General features: G+C 54.3%; 1 protein-coding gene across 1 annotated transcript in view; it reads left to right on the forward strand.

The window, feature by feature from the left end:
• LOC123764882 (homeobox protein onecut) overlaps positions 1-7,034 on the forward strand; it is a 472,865-nt gene that overhangs the window by 133,001 nt on the left and 332,830 nt on the right. The gene's annotated exons all lie outside the window — the stretch shown is intronic.

Consider the following 7,034-nt stretch of genomic DNA (forward strand, 5'->3'; position numbering starts at 1 on the left):
GTGAAGCATGAGGGTGAAGCACGAGGGTGAAGCACATGGGTGAAGCACGAGGGTGAAGCACGTGGGTGAAGCACGTGAGTGAAGCACGAGGGTGAAGCACGTGGGTGAAACACGAGGGTGAAGCACGAGGGTGAAGCACGTGGGTGAAGCACGTGAGTGAAGCACGAGGCTGAAGCACGTGGGTGAAGCACGTGAGTGAAGCACGAGGGTGAAGCACGAGGGTGAAGCACGAGGGTGAAGCACGAGGGTGAAGCACGTGGGTGAAGCACGTGGGTGAAGCACGAGGGTGAAGCACGTGAGTGAAGCACGAGGGTGAAGCACGTGGGTGAAGCACGAGGGTGAAGCACGTGGGTGAAGCACGTGAGTGAAGCACGAGGGTGAAGCACGTGGGTGAAGCACGTGAGTGAAGCACGAGGGTGAAGCACGTTAGTGAAGCACGAGGGTGAAGCACGTGGGTGAAGCACGTGGGTGAAGCACGAGGGTGAAGCACGTGAGTGAAGCAGATACACCATTGGGGGCGCGAACCGGGGTCGTCAGTGAAGCACTACTTGAAAACACTCCCAGACCCTCAGGCAGCTGACAGAGAGAGAGAGAGAGAGAGAGAGAGAGAGAGAGAGAGAGAGAGAGAGAGAGAGAGAGAGACAGAGACAGAGACAGAGACAGAGAGAGAGAGCGCGCGCGTGTGAGTACTTTACAAAGAATACACAATCTCGCGCCTCATCTTTCCCGCCAAGAAGGGCGCCGCGCGCGGGATATGACGTCACAGTCCCCCCACGATGACGTCACTAGCTCGTCACACAGGTGCCAGTTAGTCTATTTCCGGCACCAGTTTTGGGCCCCCGCCAGCGTTGCCAATGGCGCCAAAATGTTGGCGTTTTGTTGTCCCTTAGCTGGTTGTTTGTTTGTTGGTTGTTTGTGTGCTGGTTGTTTGTTTGTGGTTGTTTGTTGGTTGTTTGTTTGTTGGTTGTTTGTTGGTTGTTGTGGTTGTTTGTTGGTTGTTTGTTTGTTGGTTGTTTGTTGGTTGTTTGTTGTTGTTTGTTTGTTGTTGTGGTTGTTTGCTGGTTGTTTGTTGGTTGTTTGTTTGTTGTTTGTTTGTTGTTGTGGTTGTTTGCTGGTTGTTTGTTTGTTGTTGTGGTTGTTTGCTGGTTGTTTGTTTGTTGGTTGTTTGTTGGTTGTTGTGGTTGTTTGTTGGTTGTTTGTTTGTTGGTTGTTTGTTGGTTGTTTGTTGTTGTTTGTTTGTTGTTGTGGTTGTTTGCTGGTTGTTTGTTGGTTGTTTGTTTGTTGTTTGTTTGTTGTTGTGGTTGTTTGCTGGTTGTTTGTTTGTTGGTTGTTTGTTTGTTGTTTGTTTGTTGTTGTGGTTGTTTGTTGGTTGTTTGTGGTTGTTTGTGGTTGTTTGTTGGTTGTTGTGGTTGTTTGTGGTTGTTTGTTTGTTGTTGTGGTTGTTTGTTTGTTGTTGTGGTTGTTTGTGGTTGTTTGTTGGTTGTTTGTTTGTTGTTGTGGTTGTTTGTTTGTTGTTGTGGTTGTTTGTGGTTGTTTGTTAGTTGTTTGTTGGTTGTTGTGGTTGTTTGCTGGTTGTTTGTTGGTTGTTTGTTTGTTGTTGTGGGGGGGACAGGGAGCCAGGTGTGAGGGGGGACAGGGAGCCAGGTGTGAGGAAGACAGGGAGCCAGGTGTGAGGGGGGACAGGGAGCCAGGTGTGAGGGGGGACAGGGAGCCAGGTGTGAGGGGGGACAGGGAGCCAGGTGTGAAGGGGGACAGGGAGCCAGGTGTGAGGGGGGACAGGGAGCCAGGTGTGAGGGGGGACAGGGAGCCAGGTGTGAGGGGGGACAGGGAGCCAGGTGTGAGGGGGGACAGGGAGCCAGGTGTGAGGGGGGGACAGGGAGCCAGGTGTGAGAGGGGGACAGGGAGCCAGGTGTGAGGGGGACAGGGAGCCAGGTGTGAGGGACAGGGAGCCAGGTGTGAGGGGGACAGGGAGCCAGGTGTGAGGGGGGACAGGGAGCCAGGTGTGAGGGACAGGGAGCCAGGTGTGAGGGACAGGGAGCCAGGTGTGAGGGGGGACAGGGAGCCAGGTGTGAGAGACAGGGAGCCAGGTGTGGGGGGGACAGGGAGCCAGGTGTGAGGGGTGACAGGGAGCCAGGTGTGAGGGACAGGGAGCCAGGTGTGAGGGGGACAGGGAGCCAGGTGTGAGGGGGGACAGGGAGCCAGGTGTGAGGGACAGGGAGGCAGGTGTGAGGGACAGGGAGCCAGGTGTGAGGGGGGACAGGGAGCCAGGTGTGAGGGACAGGGAGCCAGGTGTGAGGAGGGACATGGAGCCAGGTGTGAGGAACATTTAGCCAAGTGTGAGGGGTGACAGGGAGCCAGGTGTGAGGGACAGGGAGACAGGTGTGAGGGGGACAGGGAGCCAGGTGTGAGGTACAGGGAGCCAGGTGTGAGGGACAGGGAGCCAGGTGTGGGGGGGACAGGGAGCCAGGTGTGAGGGGGGACAGGGAGCCAGGTGTGAGGGGGGACAGGGAGCCAGGTGTGAGGGGGGACAGGGAGCCAGGTGTGAGGGGGGACAGGGAGCCAGGTGTGAGGGGGGACAGGGAGCCAGGTGTGAGGGGGGACAGGGAGCCAGGTGTGAGGGGGGACAGGGAGCCAGGTGTGAGGGGGGGACAGGGAGCCAGGTGTGAGGGACAGGGAGCCAGGTGTGAGGGGGAGACAGGGAGCCAGGTGTGAGGGAGGACAGGGAGCCAGGTGTGAGGGGGGGACAAGGAGCCAGGTGTGAGGGACAGGGAGCCAGGTGTGAGGGGGGACAGGGAGCCAGGTGTGAGGGACAGGGAGCCAGGTGTGAGGGGGGACAGGGAGCCAGGTGTGAGGGAGGACAGGGAGCCAGGTGTGAGGGGGGGCAGGGAGCCAGGTGTGAGGGGGGACAGGGAGCCAGGTGTGAGGGGGGACAGGGAGCCAGGTGTGAGAGACAGGGAGCCAGGTGTGAGGGGGGACAGGGAGCCAGGTGTGAGGGAGGACAGGGAGCCAGGTGTGAGGGGGGACAGGGAGCCAGGTGTGAGGGGGGACAGGGAGCCAGGTGTGAGGGGGGACAGGAAGCCAGGTGTGAGGGAGGACAGGGAGCCAGGTGTGGGGGGGACAGTGAGCCAAGTGTGAGGTGGGGACAGGGAGCCAGGTGTGAGGGGGGACAGGGAGCCAGGTGTGAGAGACAGGGAGCCAGGTGTGAGGGAGGACAGGGAGCCAGGTGTGACGGGGGACAGGGAGCCAGGTGTGAGGGGGGACAGGGAGCCAGGTGTGAGGGACAGGGAGCCAGGTGTGAGGGGGGACAGGGAGCCAGGTGTGAGGGAGGACAGGGAGCCAGGTGTGAGGGGGGGACAGGGAGCCAGGTGTGAGGGAGGACAGGGAGCCAGGTGTGAGGGGGGACAGGGAGCCAAGTGTGAGGGGGGACAGGGAGCCAGGTGTGAGGGGGGACAGGGAGCCAGGTGTGAGGGGGGACAGGGAGCCAGGTGTGAGAGACAGGGAGCCAGGTGTGAGGGGGGACAGGGAGCCAGGTGTGAGGGGGGACAGGGAGCCAGGTGTGAGGGGGGACAGGGAGCCAGGTGTGAGAGACAGGGAGCCAGGTGTGAGGAGGGACAGGGAGCCAGGTGTGAGGGGAGACAGGGAGCCAGGTGGAGGGACAGGGAGCCAGGTGGAGGGACAGGGAGCCAGGTGTGAGGGGAGACAGGGAGCCAGGTGTGAGGTGGGACAGGGAGCCAGGTGTGAGGGGGGACAGGGAGCCAGGTGTGAGGGGGGACAGGGAGCCAGGTGTGAGGGGGGACAGGGAGCCAGGTGTGAGGTGGGACAGGGAGCCAGGTGTGAGGGGGGACAGGGAGCCAGGTGTGAGGGGGGACAGGGAGCCAGGTGTGAGGTGGGACAGGGAGCCAGGTGTGAGGGGGGACAGGGAGCCAGGTGTGAGGGGGGACAGGGAGCCAGGTGTGAGGTGGGACAGGGAGCCAGGTGTGAGGGGGGACAGGGAGCCAGGTGTGAGGGGGGGACAGGGAGCCAGGTGTGAGGGGGGACAGGGAGCCAGGTGTGAGGGGGGACAGGGAGCCAGGTGTGAGGGGGGACAGGGAGCCAGGTGTGAGGTGATTGCATCAGGTGGCCGCGTGCTGCTCCTGTGTTATCACCTGTTATCTTGCCCAGTCCTCTCTCTCTCTCTCTCTCTCTCTCTCTCTCTCTCTCTCTCTCTCTCTCTCTCTCTCTCTCTCTCTCTCTCTCTCTCTCTCTCTCTCTCTCTCTCTCTCTCTCTTCTCTCTCTCTCCCTCTCTCTCTCTCTCTCTCTCTCTCTCTCTCTCTCTCCTCTCTCTCTCTCTCTCTCTCTCTCTCTCTCTCTCTCTCTCTCTCTCTCTCTCTCTCTCTCTCTCTCTCTCTCTCTCTCTCTCTCTCTGTCTCTGTCTCTCTCTCTCTCCTCTCTCTCTCTCTCTCTCTCTCTCTCTCTCTCTCTCTCTCTCTCTCTCTCTCTCTCTCTCTCTCTCTCTCTCTCTCTCTCTCTCTCTCTCTCTGTCTCTCTCTCTCTCTCTCTCCTCTCTCTCTCTCTCTCTCTCTCTCTCTCTCTCTCTCTCTCTCTCTCTCTCTCTCTCTCTCTCTCTCTCTCTCTCTCTCTCTGTGGTTCCTACACAGTTTCCGACAAGGAGTTCGGCAATCACGCTATAGAATGCGGGTAGTGATGAGTGCAGGTACTGATAAAGCTCCACATAAAGCTACATAAAGCTCAATATGAAGATACCTAAAGCTCCACATAAAGCTACCTAAAGCTCCACATAAAGGTACATAAAGCTCCACATAAAAGCTGCTCATAAAGCTACATAAAGCTCCACATAAAGCTCCACATAAAGCTACATAAAGCTCCACATAAAGCTACATAAAGATCCACATAAAGCTACATAAAGCTCCACATAAAGCTACATAAAGCTCCACATAAAGGTACATAAAGCTCCACATAAAACTCCACATAAAGCCACATAAAGCTCCACATAAAGCTCCACATAAAACTCCACATAAAGCCACATAAAGCTCCACATAAGAATACATAAAGCTCCACATAAAGCTACATAAAGCTCCACATAAAGCTACATAAAGCTCCACATAAAGCTACATAAAGCTCCACATAAAGCCACATAAAGCTCCACATAAAGCTACATAAAGCTCTACATAAAGCTCCACATAAAGCTACATAAAGCTCCACATAAAAGCTCCACATAAAGCTACATAAAGCTCTACATAAAGCTCCACATAAAAGCTCCACATAAAGCTACATAAAGCTCTACATAAAGCTCCACATAAAGGTACATAAAGCTCTACATAAAGCTCCACATAAAGGTACATAAAGCTACATAAAGGCACATAATCACCACCCAAAACTCTACAGATAATCTACTATGATTCACAAAGTTAAGCCTAGCCAATCACGTTGAAATAACACACGAATCTTCGAACCAATCAGTTCCAAGCACTGGAAAGGAAGTATAGGATTGAGCCAATCAGCAAGCGTTGCTTAAGCTCACATGTGTGTCACGCGCCCAATCAGCGCCCGGGGAGGCCAAGTGGCGTCTGAGAGCTGAACAGTTTTTAAGGTATTGTTGGGGTGGATGGGGGGGGGGGGTTGGTGGGGGGGGAAGAGGGGGAGTGGGATGATGGGGAAGAGGGAGAGGGGAAGAGGGGAGGAGGGAGAGGGGAAGAGGGGAGGAGGGGGCGGGACTCGCGTGACAGACCTGCCGATGTATTTACCATTAGGAAAAAATGTAATCGCGGTTGTTGGAATAATGTGAAAATTACGTAGCATGAATTGCCATCCGCAAGATGTGTGTGTGTGTGTGTGTGTGTGTGTGAGTGTGTGTGTGTGTGTACTCACCTATATGTACTCACCTATATGTGCTTGCAGGATCGAGCATTGACTCTTGGATCCCGCCTTTCTAGCTATCGGTTGTTTACAGCAATGACTCCTGTCCCATTTCCCTATCATACCTAGTTTTAAAAGTATGAATAGTATTTGCTTCCACAACCTGTTCCCCAAGTGCATTCCATTTTTCTACTACTCTCACGCTAAAAGAAAACTTCCTAACATCTCTGTGACTCATCTGAGTTTCCAGTTTCCACCCATGTCCCCTCGTTCTGTTATTATTACGTGTGAACATTTCATCTATTTCCACTTTGTCAATTCCCCTGAGTATTTTATATGTCCCTATCATATCTCCTCTCTCCCTTCTTTTCTCTAGTGTCGTAAGGTTCAGTTCCTTCAGCCGCTCTTCATATCCCATCCCTCGTAGCTCTGGGACAAGCCTCGTCGCAAACCTCTGAACCTTCTCCAGTTTCTTTATGTGTTTCTTCAGGTGGGGGCTCCATGATGGCGCGGCATACTCTAAGACGGGTCTCACGTAGGCAGTGTAAAGCGCCCTAAAAGCTTCCTCATTTAGGTTTCTGAATGAAGTTCTAATTTTCGCCAGTGTAGAGTACGCTGCTGTCGTTATCCTATTTATATGTGCCTCAGGAGTTAGATTGGGTGTCACATCCACTCCCAGGTCTCTTTCTCGAATCGTTACAGGTAGGCTGTTCCCCTTCATTGTGTACTGTCCCTTTGGTCTCCTGTCACCTGATCCCATTTCCATAACTTTACATTTACTGGTGTTAAACTCCAGTAGCCATTTCTCTGACCATCTCTGCAGCCTGTGTAAGTCCTCTTGGAGGATCCTACAATCCTCGTCTGTCACAACTCTTCTCATTAATTTTGCGTCATCTGCAAACATTGACATGTATGATTCCACTCCTGTAAACATATCATTTACGTAAATTAGAAAGAGGATTGGTCCCAGCACCGATCCTTGAGGTACTCCACTTGTTACTGTTCGCCAGTCCGACTTTTCGCCCCTTACCATTACCCTCTGGCTCCTTCCTGTTAGGTAGTTCTTCACCCATACTAGGGCCTTTCCGCTTACTCCTGCCTGCCTCTCAAGTTTGTATAGCAGTCTCATGTGCGGTACCGTATCAAAGGCCTTTTGGCAGTCAAGAAATATGCAGTC

The sequence above is a fragment of the Procambarus clarkii genome, chromosome 48 (genome assembly GCF_040958095.1).
Source record: "Procambarus clarkii isolate CNS0578487 chromosome 48, FALCON_Pclarkii_2.0, whole genome shotgun sequence".
NCBI lineage: Eukaryota > Metazoa > Arthropoda > Malacostraca > Decapoda > Cambaridae > Procambarus > Procambarus clarkii.